Source organism: Staurois parvus, unplaced genomic scaffold (assembly GCF_062004578.1).
Source record: "Staurois parvus isolate SC_StPar_1 unplaced genomic scaffold, SC_StPar_1.0 ptg000282l, whole genome shotgun sequence".
In the NCBI taxonomy this organism is placed as follows: domain Eukaryota; kingdom Metazoa; phylum Chordata; class Amphibia; order Anura; family Ranidae; genus Staurois; species Staurois parvus.
In genome coordinates, this window is record NW_028318078.1 from 9,804,586 (window position 1) to 9,817,806 (window position 13,221).

The window sequence follows — 13,221 nt, forward strand, 5'->3', positions numbered from 1 at the left end:
TGTCAGAGGTGTAGTGAGGCTTGTATGGTCAGGGCAACCATTGGGGACAGGCATTGTCAAGCGGCCCCTGCATGGGCAGTGCTACACACTTTATGTACAGTATGTTGTTATGGTATGACAGGTTTTAATGGAGTGTATAATCCCATGTTACAAATGCACGCATTTTTAAATATTGCCTAGTTACAAGGTAACAATGAAGAGGTGTAGTTTGCAGGGGGTCCAGACAGTACATTTATACCCCTGCAAAAGTGATGACAGCTTTGTTGGTAAATTGGCCAGCCTGGGATGATGTAACGTTGCTTTGCACATCCCAGTCTGGCCAATCTGAGTGTCATTTCATGGCTTATTTTCACCTTGTCAAATTCTCAAAATGCGCCTATGTCAGTATTTATAATGTACGTGTCACACGCCTGAACACTTACTAGAGTGTCAGTATCACTTCACAATGATGAAAATGTTTGCAGTAACATTCTTAACTATATTCTTGCTCCTAACCACATCAATGTTCATAATGTGTTTCAATGAGAATGAAATAAAATAATTTTATATAATCAGTGAATATAAATCAAGTTAAATATGGTGCTGAAGCACATCTATTAAAACTAAATATTACAAAATTCATGGACATCCAATACCAGCGATAATAAATCTCAGCAACACATCAATATATTATTGTTCAAAAACAAAAAAATAACAAAGTACAAATTGCAAAAAAATTCAGCAAAGTACAATGCCTTGAAAAAAATTCATACCCCTTGAAATTTTCCTCATTTTGTCATGTTACAACCAAAAACATAAATGTATTTTATTGGGATTTTATGTGATAGACCAACACATAGTTGTACGTAATTGTGAAGTGGAAGGGAAATGATGCATGGTTTTCGAAAAGTGTGGCGTGCAATTGTATTCAGCCCCCCTAAGTCAATGCTTTCTAGATCCACCTTTCGCTACAATTACAGCTGCAAGTGTTCTTGGGTATGTCTTTACCAGCTTTGCACATCTAGAGAGGGAAATTTTTGCCCATTCTTCTGCAAAATAGCTCAAGCTCTGTCAGATTGGATGGAGAGCATCTGTGAACAGCAATTTTCATGTCTTGCCACAGATTCTCAATTGGATTTAGGTCTGGACTTTGACTGGGCCATTCTAAAACATGAATGTGCTTTGATCTAAACCATTCCATTGTAGCTCTGGCTGTATGTTTAGAGTCGTTCTCCTGCTGGAAGATGAACCTCCACCCCAGTCTCAAATTTTTTTGTAGACTCTAACAGGTTTTCTTTTAAGATTGCCCTGTGTTTGGCTTCATCCATCTTCCCATCAGCTCTGGCTAGCTTTCCTGTCCCTGCTGAAGAAAAGCATCTCCACAACATGATGCTGCCACCACCATGTTTCACGGTGGGGATGGTGTATTCAGGGTGATGTGCAGTGTTAGTTTGCCACTGCACATAGCGTTTTGCTTTTAAGCAAAAAAGTTCAATTTTGGTCTAATCTGACAAAAGAACCTTCTTCCACATATTTGCTGTGTCCCCCACAGGGCTTCTCCCAAACTGCAAACGTGACTTCTTATGGCTTTCTTTCAACAATGGCTTTCTTCTTCCCACTCTTCCATAAAGGCCAGATTTGTGGAGTGCATGACTAATAGTTGTCCTGTGGACAGATTCTCCCACCTGAGCTGTGGATCTCTGCATCTCCTCCAGAGTTACCATGGGCTTCTTGGCTGTTTCTCTGATTAATGCTCTGCTTGCCTGGCCTGTCAGTTTAGGTGGACAGCCATGTCTTGGTAGGTTTGCAGTTGGTCCATACTCTTTCTATTTTCGGATGATGGATTGAACAGTGTTCCGTGAGATGTTCAAAGCTTGGGATACTTTTTTATAACCTAACCCTGCTTTAAACTTCTCCACCACTTTATCCCTGACCTGTCTGGTATGTTCCTTGGCCTTTATGATGCTGTTTGTTCACTAATGTTCTCTAACAAACCTCCGAGGGCTTCAGAGAACAGCTGTATTTATACTGAGATTTAATTACACACAGGTGGCCTCTATTTACTAATTAGGTGACTTCTGAAGGCAATTGGTTCCACTATAACACTAAGTTCACACCTATGCAGGTTGCATTTGAGCCATTTCTGCATTGCGTTTTGCGTTGCGTTTCTGCACTTGCATTTTTGCCACATTTTTGATGCGTTTTGGTTTTTTTTTTTATTTTTTACAATTTTTCTTGTTGATAGACAGGTTTAAAATTCACTAAAAAACTTCAAAAACATGGCAATAACTCATCAAAAACACATAAAAATGCAATATATGCTTTTCTGCAGTGTTTCCATTGAAGTCTATAGAACCAAAAAAAGCAACATTTTGCGTTCAAAAAAGTCCCTGACCCTTTCCAAAAAACGCACCGGGTAAAAACGCACAGATTTGAACATGTTACATAGGAAATCATGTTAAATGGACTGTACAGTGTTTCTGCAAAACATTGCAGAAAACGCTTAGTTGTGAACCTAGAGTAAATGTGCAAGAATAATCCTTGCTAGTTCAAAAGAAGTTTTCCATAACCTAACAGCTAACTCAAAATCCTAATACTGAAATTTATCAAACGTACCCATAAAACAGTGTAGCGCTAAAAAAAAAGTGAATACCCAACTAATACCATGTGAAAGTGTAAATAAACAAAATATGTATCTTACTAAAAAATCAACAAAGTGAACCATTCATAAGTGTAAATATTTAATGTGCATAAATAAATAAATAAATAAAAAGTGTAAATCTTTCATGCTCATAAATAAATAAATAAATAAAATGTTCATTTATGAAAGCCCCAGGACGTACGACACCACAAATGCGCACATCTTCGCGGCCATCTTTGACGTGGGGATTGATCGGGAGCTTGTTTGTACAGTGCTGTTTCATACCTGGTACCTTATATATGCAATGTTGTTTTAATAAAAATTTAGTTATGGTTTTATGCTATGGATAGCTTTTTTACTTCCCATATGTCACAATTGGATGCCTGATTTATCAAGAGTGTGTGTTCTCTCTGAAGCATGCCGAGATTTATAGAGTCATATCCAGGGGCGGACTGACAACTCATGGGGCCCCCAGGCAATAGGGGATCATGGGGCCCCTGTGTCCTTGTCCAAACTCAAAATAGCCTATGAAAAAGATACCAGGGGCATCTCATGGGGCCCCCTAATGACCCCGGGCCCTCGGGCAGTGCCCGAGTTTCCAAATGGTCAGTCCGCCCTTGGTCATATCTGATGGTGTGGAGGGAACTGTGACTGACGTTATCTGATACTATTGAGCTGTTTTTGACTACTCAGTAAAATGGGGGTCAAACACATCTGATAGGCTTCTTTTGAGCACTGTATGGGGTGACACAATGTCCATGTGTTGACAACACGGTTTCATCATTCCATCACTTGAAGAGTATCCAGTTATTCTATAGAAATTTTTCACAAGGAGATGGGACATTCATAGATGAACTTTTTATTTATTTATTTATCTATTTATGAGCATGAAATATTTACACTTATGAATTTTTAATTTTGTTGATTTTTAGTGAGATACATATTTTGTTTATTTACATTTTCACGTTTTATTAATTGGGTATTCACTTTTTTGAGTGCTACACTGTTTTATGGGTAAATTGGTTCCACTAGATTTTAGTTAGGGGTACCAGAGTAAAGTGGGCTGAATTCAAATGCATGCCACACTTTTCAGATATTTATTTGTAAAAATGTTTGAAAACCATTTATCATTTTCCTTCCACTTCACAATTATGTACCACTTTGTGTTGGTCTATCACATAAAATACTAATAAAATACATTTATGTTTTTGGTTGTAACATGACAAAATGTGGAAAATTTCAAGGGGTATGAATACTTTTTCAAGGCACTGTAAAAAAAAAAAGTCCTTAACACTGAACTGTTTGGACACAAAAACTTTCATTCATATGTACTCCTTACTACCCACCAATGTTATAAATCCACTATGTGGGCACCAAACCCAGATATTACACTGTAAAAGTATCAGTGAAATCACCACTGTGTTGTATATAGCCTGTGCAGAGAGCTGAATGGTGGGAGGGACCAAGCAGGCTCCACTCACTATAGGCTGCCTGCTGAAAACTACACAAGGGGGGCGGAGACAAGACCAGTCACTCTGCACAAGGAAAGAAAACAGCAGTGAACGGTCTATTATAGGAAGCTTCTGCACAGGGGCAAAGTTTAATTCTGGATTACTGCACATATCTGTAAGGAATACACAAAACACACCAAGATTCCAGTAAGAATACACATGACAAATGTATTTAGACAATATTTGCTTATCCTAGAGATCAGCACTAAATATGTAATATTGTGTCTTCTTCAACGACTTCTGAAACACCATATATTGAATCCAATGCAAATGATGGTGAGTGATCCCATAACCAGTGCTGCTCCAAAATGACTAACTAGATCAGTGACGATGAACCTTTTAGAGACTGAGTGCCCAAAATGCAACACAAAACCCACTTTTTTATCGCAAAGTGCCAACACTGCAATTAAATCTGAATACTGAGGTTTTAGTTTAGAAAAAACAATCCATCTTTTTGTTTTAAAAGAAAAAACAAAATAACAGAGCCTCCACTGACCACCAGCACAAGAGGGCAAAGTTTCACTGACCACCAGCACAAGAGGGAAAAGTTCCACTGTCCACCAGCACAGAGAGGCAACGTTCCACTGACCACCAGCACACACAAGTGGGCAAAGTTCCAATGATCACCAGCACAGAGGGGCAAAGTTCCACTGACCACCAGCACAAGAGGGAAAAGTTCCACTGACCACCAGCACAAGAGGGAAAAGTTCCACTGACCACCAGCACAGAGAGGAAAAGTTCCATTGACCACCAGCACAAGGGGGCAAAGTTCCACTGACCACCAGCACAAGGGGGCAAAGTTCCAGTGATCACCAACACAGAGATGCAAAGTTTCACTGACCACCAGCACAAGAGGGAAAAGTTCCACTGTCCACCAGCACACACAAGTGGGCAAAGTTCCAATGATCACCAGCACAGAGGGGCAAAGTTCCACTGACCACCAGCACAAGAGGGAAAAGTTCCACTGACCACCAGCACAAGAGGGAAAAGTTCCACTGACCACCAGCACAGAGAGGAAAAGTTCCATTGACCACCAGCACAAGGGGGCAAAGTTCCACTGACCACCAGCACAAGGGGGCAAAGTTCCAGTGATCACCAACACAGAGATGCAAAGTTCCACTGACCACCAGCACACACAAGGGGGCAAAGTTCCATTGATTACCAGCACAAGGGGGCAAAGTTCCACTGACAATCAGCACAAGGGGGCAAAGTTCCACTGACCATCAGCACAGATGGGCAAAGTTCCATTGACCACCATCACAAGGGGGCAAAGTTCCACTGACCACCAGCTTGAGGGGGCAAACTTCCACTGACCACCAGCACAAGCTAAAATCTTGTGTTAATAAAAATGAATGTATTAAAACTCACAGCCTGTCCAATATATATATCCTTGGCAGCACACTGACCAGCCATGCAAAATCTAATGAGTACCAGCTCGTGAAGTCACTGCTTGGCGCTGCTACTCCTTTCCAAGCATGTGTATGGCCCCTATGTGCGCTGCTTATCTGATGCTCAGCTGCTCGGGCGATACTGAGGTGACCTGGCTCATGTGCCGACAAAGAGGGCTCTGCATGCCTGCTGCGGCACGTGTGCCATAGGTTCGCCACCACTGCACTAGAGGATGATGACCTCATAGGATTTAGGGCCAATTCACATTATATGTGGTGATAGACGCTTTACCACATTGCAAAACCTCTGTCTCTGCAGGGACACACAGGACACAATTGTTTCCTATGTGTCCCATTCACACTGCAATGCAGCCTAGTGTAGAGTGCTGCAATAAAACGCAGACATTCTTCAATTTACTGTAGCGCACCAGCCTGTATCGCACTACAATGTCAGCCAGCCAGCACAGCGCACACTGCAGTGAACGAAGTATAACTTTTGTACACTTCAAATAAAGCTAATAAAAAAAGAGCAATGTGAACCATACATCACACTGCCCCCTACCAGGGCTGTCAACGCAGAGCGGTCGGAGTGTTAAATTGCTCAGGCTGCTCTGTGATTTACCGGGACGATAGTGTGAATTCGCCCTCTGATCTGATGGGCATCTCTTTTACCAGTCCTCGTATAGCAACATAATATCAGGGAAAAAAGAACTCACCAATACCATAGAATCATTTGCGGAATAAGACCAAGAAACTAAAACGAACCAGCATTAGAGGAATAGCAAAAGTCTTGCCACAAACAGGGCTATCTCTCAATTGCTTGGCTCTGCAGTTGCCCCAGTCATATTCCAAATCAATCAGGGCAATGTTCCTACATGCCTGAGAACCTCATCTTGATGCCTGTCTATGAAAAAGGCAGTGAAGAAAAATCACCTCAATGGGACAAAGACAGCAAGGAAAAAAAAAATATAACAAAGGTTCTAACCCTTCCCTACTCTATCCAATACAACAAAAGCCTGAATACACACTTGCATCTGCATGTCTAAAATTGCTTATATAGCCAGTCTTAACATGTCCGAGGATCTACAATTGGTCTCAGGACATGTTTCAAGTGCAAATAATAAGATGTTATTTGATTTGATTTAGTTACAGAAAATGGCAAAAAGTTGCAAATTGAATTATTTATTTAAACAAAGTTTCTAATAGTAGAAACCCATGGCAGCCAAACTTACTGTTTTTTTGTCAACAAGAATACGGTGCAGCACCCCGAAGACAGCCAAATCTATGGATACAGAATGACTTCTGCTTGTCTCCTGCCAAGATACACCCCTTTGACGCATTCCACCCCACCCACTGGGCTTAATTGTAGAGGAGGACCTTCCCTGCGATTAAGTCATGTGAGCAAGGCAAAACGCATCAGCAAGGCATGGCCTGGGAGGAAATGGGTTGAAGCCATTCCTTACCCATAGATTTGGCTGTCTTTGGGGAGTGGTGTCCTATTTTTGTCATCAGATACTCCAGAGCAATCCAGGATACATTTCTTGGATGCTGGCATGTGTCAGCCAGAAAAAGTCACCAGATGGGTTTTGGTTGGGGCTCCATGGAGTGGTGCTCCATGTATTTTTGGAAAGGTTACACTGGTTTTGGTCAATTATGTTTGAAAACAGAACTCTAGCTAAAGAATAAGATAAAATGAATACCCCGACAAAAGGTAAAATAATAAAACCAGCTTTTGCTTCAATATTCATCTTCACTTCTCCTGCACTACTTTTTTTTGCCACATCCACTTGGACCTGTCCTAGCCTGTGAGTGGACAGTGAAAGGAGAAGTAGCACAGTGATGAGATCATCTTTCTGCCACTCTGCCACTCTGCTTTTACCTCCTATCAGCATGCTTCTTGTCAGCATGTAACCTGTTTGGCTGTCTGTGCTATTTCTTCCTCTCACACTCCAACTACAAGAACTACAATTAGTACTAGAGCAGGGTAGTGCCATTTATACATTCAGGTGAAGTGCAATAGATTTAATTGAGGAGCAAAAAAAAAACCCTAGCCCAATAGGGATGGACTGTGGGGCTAAATTCACAAAGCTATTTTTATCTTTGCTGATCAGGCACTACATCTATCTCATATCTCTTAAGCCAGGGTATCCAGAGGATTTACCGCCCTTCTTGACCAGGCCATTGTTTGTGATATGGCGCTGCATTATTTTAACTGACAATTATGTGGTCATGCAACATTGCACCCACATGAAATTTATGTCCTTTTTTCCCCCACAAAAAGAACTTTCTTTTGGTGGTATTTGATCACCTGTGCGGTTTTTATTTTTTGTGCCATAAACAAAATAGACTGACAATTTTGAAAAGAAAAACACAATATTTTTAACTTTTTGCTATTAAACATGTCCAATAAAACAAATTTAAAGAATCAAATTTCTTTAAAAATGTAGGTCAAAATGTATTCTGCTACATGTCTTTGCTACAAAAAATCCCAATACATGTAAATGAATTGGTTTACGTCAAAGTTATAGCGTTTACAAATGGCAGTGTATATACTGGAATTTATTTTTTTTACTAGTAATGGCAGCGATCAGCGACTTATAGCGGGACTGCGGTGGACATTCTGACACTGGGGAAGGTACTGACTTGATGTCACTGACATCCCCAGTGACACCAGTACAGTGATCAGTGCTAATAGAGAGCACTGAAACTGTACTAATGGCACTGGGCAGGAAGCGGTGAACATGTGAGACGATAAAAGGGTTAACTGTGTGCTGTTTTACTATGTGTGCTGTGTGTGTAAACACTGCTTTGTGTGGCTCTGCAGGAGCTGACAGGGGAGAGATCTGTATTGTTTACATACAGGTCTCTCCCAAATAGGAAATCTTTGGAGATCCCCAGGTACTGGTGGGGAATCTCCAGCTGAAGCCGCCAATGGCCCCCTACCTGGAACTGCAAAATCACATATATATACATGATTTTGCGCACTCGTGCCACCCTGTAGCAGTATTTCTGCTATATGGTGGTGCAGAAGCAGTTAAAGTGTTACTAAACCCATAACAGTAAAATCAGTCTGTATATGCAGTAAAGCATGCTTGTTATACTCACTGTGGAACCTAAGGGGTTAATCCTCTGCATTGTGTAAAAAGGATGTCTGATCCTGTCTTCTCTGATCCTCCTCTTCTTCTAGTGTCCCCCTCTTTTCTCCTGATACGACATTTTGTGTGGAGTCACTGCACATGCTCAGTTTGGTGTGTATTGCTAGAGAGTTTTTTCTTTTTCTTGGGAGAGTGCATGTTATCAGCACAGGACCTATCAGCACTGTCCAGACAGAGGTCAAGGGTTCTGCATCCTCCTAGAGCAGAAAGAATACTCCTCCTACAAGCTTTAACTAGTGCTCTGCTGAACACTGATAGAAGTCCCAAGACGGCTCTAACTGCTGATGAGAAAAGGTATTTAGCGGTTTATATTTACTAAAATCATTGCATTTCCATGTTCTGTGTACTGTGGGAGACCAGATATAGTGAATGCAGGGTCCTGGGTTTAGTAACACTTTAATAGTCCTGTAATTGATTTTTCATTACCTGTTTCCTACTGTGTTTTAGGAACAAGCAGTGCATGTTAGTTGTGGTTATGTGCTCTGCTGAATTTTGAGATTTGGAGGAAGCTAAGAGCAACAGAATGTACAATTATGCATCAGGAATACATACTTGAATACATTTTATATTTTTTAATCCAGAGTTTAGTGTGAGTTTAGTGTCTACAGAGCTACATTGTTGCATTTCTTGCATGGGCCTGTTTGGTAAACAATAACTTTGTAGTTAGCTAAAGAAAACAAATTAACAGAGATATCATGATTTATTTATTTCTAGGGTGAAAAATGAAGGCTTTATTTTGGTGAAGTTTTTTTTTCAATTTTGTGTTTTTTAACATTAAAGTGGAGTTCCAGCTCTTTTTGTGTTTATTAAAAGTCAGCAACTACAAAAATTGTAGCTGCTGACTTTTAATAAACACACACTTACCTGTCCCAGGGTCCAGCGATGTTCTCACCTGCGCCGACCCTTCTCTCCTTCTCTCCACATGCCGGCATTCCCACTGTGGGCACCAGACTGGGACAGCTTGGAGATTCACAGCCAAGTGCCCACTGTGCATTTGCGAGTTGCGCTGCAAATTCTGATTGGTCCGGCAGTCTTCTGGGACCTATGAAGGTTCCCTGGAGACTGCAGGAGGAAGGAGGGGGCTGAACTTCCAGCTCACTTCACCGTGGCAAACTGAGCTGGAAGTGGAAGCGGATACCTGTCAAAACAAGGTACCCGCTCCCCTCCCAAAAGGTGCCAAATATGGCAGTGGAGGGGGGGGAGGAGGCAAACAAATGGAACTTCTACTTTTGGGTGGATCTCCACTTTAAAAAATGAATAAATAAAATGACAAAAAAAAATTATCAATGCTTAGAAAAACAGAATTGAAGAAAAAAGTCATCAGGAAAATTGGTAAGGGGAAGTTGTTAATTGGAGTAAATTAAAGTGATATTGGGGGCATGTATATATATATATATATATATATATATATGTATATAATGTGTTTGCACAGAGCTGTCTTGATCCTCCTACTCATGTGTCCCCAGCTGGCACTCATGGCCCCTCCCTCCTGCCTAGTGCCCCCAGAGCAAGCAGCTTGCTATGGGGACACCCAAGCAAGCTCGCTCCTGAGCCCCTGCTCTGTCTGTCCATTGTTGCATGAAGATAAAAAACCTTGAGCCCTTGCAACCACTTTATGGGTTATTCAGTGTTAAATAGAAACAAATTAAAAAAAACAAAACAAAACAAAAAACACGTTCTTTGTCAGGTTGCTGTTACTGACATCAAATGCAGATCAAAGTTCATCCCTTTAATTACGGATGAATGAAACAGAGTGAATACAAAAGTAACAATGTTTGTAACTCTCTTATTTCACTTTTGAACAGTTTTTGTAAAATGAGCCCCAAACCATGTGAAGTGAAGGGGGAATCGTACTGAGAACATCGCCACCCATATTTTTCCAACATGTGCAAGTTGATCAGATTTAAATCTCATGTCTGCGGTAGGCAGTCAGTGAAGGTGAAACATTTTAATACATTGCAGACCAGTCAAACCTCAGACCTCCATTAGCAGAGTCCTAAAAGGCTCCTAATGTAGCCCTAGGGTAAAAATTCAGGCTGTAGAAATCTGAAGAATGGTTTGAGCAAATACACATTCTGGGTTTTTTTAAATTGCCAGAAACAAATTCTTAATGCTATAGAGTCACCTTTTTAAAAAGTGGTTACACTGCTCTAAGGGAAGATGCCAATCAGATAGACACCAAACACACCTATTGTATAAGGTCCAGAAGAATGAAGGGACACATTCACCCATCTTCTGGACACATTCACCCTCCTAAGAGAGACATTCATAATATTCATATCATATTTGGTATCTAGCAGCCACCATCACCATAGCAACAAAAGATTCTGTGCATTTTGACCCTAAAGCGTCATTGGTTGTTTTGGTGCTGGGGCCAGTCCATTCACACCATGGCAGTTAATGACACTTATTCAGCAAAAACTGGGTCCCATGCTCGCTGCACTCTGAGCCAACCCACGGTGCCACCGCATCCTGGTTGAGAAACACTGCTCTAAACTACCTTATATCTTTGTGGCGGCCATACACAAAACAATTTTATATACAATCATATTGTCAACCGATTTAGTGTCTAAGAGAAAAATATGAACCGAAGATCATGAAGATCCTCCAATGTGCCATACAGTTAACAATCATATCATGTCTATCAACTTTCCAACAAACAGATTTTCTGATTAGAATAATTTAGATGAAATCAAGCAGTTTTACTCAAGAATGATCAATGACACAGTATAAGCCTTTTCAATAATTCATGGATTCGATCATATTGTCTGATTCAGTGAAAAAAACGTTTGTCAGATTGTTACATTTATTGCAATGCATTTGAGTTTTGATGGTGGGATCGATGTGCCCTACTTCCTGAACCTGCTATGTCCATTGTTGAAGGGGTCTCACTACTCCTGTTATATTTATCATTAATTTAATATTTTGGGAATACAGCAAGAGGAGTGAGTATGCAACCTCCAAGGTGGTTGGGAAGAGCCAGGAACTACAGATGGGTGATCTATGTGCTCCCCAAGAGATCAAGGAAGCATGCAGGTGACTCAGCCTACTAGAGTACAACTACAACCAAAATGTCACTTTTGGATGGACTGGCCCTTTAAGCCCCCATCTCCTCCAAGTGATAAACCCTGTACAAATCTCCATCGCTCTGTCACTCCAACTACACAAAGTAAAGAAGAGAGTCAAGTGATTCATTATGTAAATGCTGCTAAAACTTTTTAGTAGTGCTAAATGCATTAGATGTGATTCAACAAGCATCCTGTGTTACATGAAAGCTGTCTATTATATATCTTCAGCCCAGCTTGTATTCAGGCTCATCATGTACAATACTGCAAGGCGTACTGTACACACAATTTTAACGACTGCTATTACGTTGAATTGCAATAAAGTAATTTTCCAGATTTTACTTGTACCAAATATTAACTTACAATAAAGACATCAAAATAAGATCAGATACCTATAACTGAATCTAAAATCCAAAAAAAAAGGGACCAGTTCAAAGTCCAAATGACCAGTATGTTTCTAGAAACAAAAATTCAGAACCTGGCACCATCCTTGGAATTGAGCCATCTAGTCCCCAGAGAACTGGACCACTTGTAGCTCAGCAAGCTCTGCAATAAGTTAGTTATGCTAACTGTCCACATTTTAAAAAGCTGTCCAATCAACCAACTAATTCCCTGAGTCTGTTTGCCTTCCTTTCTTTATTATTCTGCATTAATCTCATTAGAGATAATTACAGGATGACAGCCATTCACACACTAAACTCTTTGACACCATGCAATTTTCTGTGATCCCATGAAATGAGAAGTGAAGGTTTCAGTAGTTCCTGCACCTTGCAGGATCATTTACTCACCTCTCTGGATTTGGTGTGCCTGGTTCATCTCATGGATGTGATATTGGCAGCCTGGGCCCCCCCCCAAAGTGAGGTGCAACCTCATCCCACCCTGATCCTCCCACCGTCCTTCTTCCTAAATCAGACTTCACACAAAGCAGTGGAGAAGATCGTGACCAGAATCCAAATGTCTCCATGCACAGACAGGAGTCATAGCAACTGCTGCAACACTGCGACTATGTGGAGTGAGGGAGACCCCCATCAGCAGCCTCTACAAACACATGGGGTGGGGTGGGAGAAAGACAAAAAAAAACACATTCATCAGAGTAGTGGCAGCATAGCTTCTCAAATACAGCAAGGGACAATTTAGGAAGTCAGAGGAGCCACAGGAGAGAACAAGTGTAAGTTAGGTGGAGGAGCAGAAAAAGGTGTAGTGAAGGAAAGGGTTAAAAAGTGTTGAAGGACTGCAGCAGCAAGTGTGAGAAGCAGCAGGTTAGCGCTGTTTATAGCAGGTAGGATCTAGAATTAGTACTAGAGCAGGGTAGTGCCATTTATACATTCAGGTGAAGTGCAATAGATTTCATTGAGCAGCAAAAAGAAAAAAACCTAGCCCAATAGTGATGGACTGTGGGGCTAAATTCACAAAGCTGTTTTTATCTTTGCTGATCAGGCACTACATCTATCTCATATCTCTTAAGCCAGGGTAGGCAACCAC

The 13,221-nt window shown here is 41.0% G+C and overlaps 1 protein-coding gene across 3 annotated transcripts in view; it reads right to left on the reverse strand.

Annotated features, from left to right (window-relative positions):
• The window catches only part of CHL1 (cell adhesion molecule L1 like), a 199,875-nt gene extending 187,205 nt beyond the window's left edge, over window positions 1–12,670 (reverse strand). For all 3 annotated transcript variants that reach the window (XM_089681930.1, XM_089681933.1, XM_089681927.1), the window contains exon 1: window positions 12,528–12,670. The gene's annotated coding sequence lies outside the window, so the exon portion shown is untranslated. The remainder of the gene's footprint in view (window positions 1–12,527) is intronic.
• Window positions 12,671–13,221: the final 551 nt, after the last annotated feature.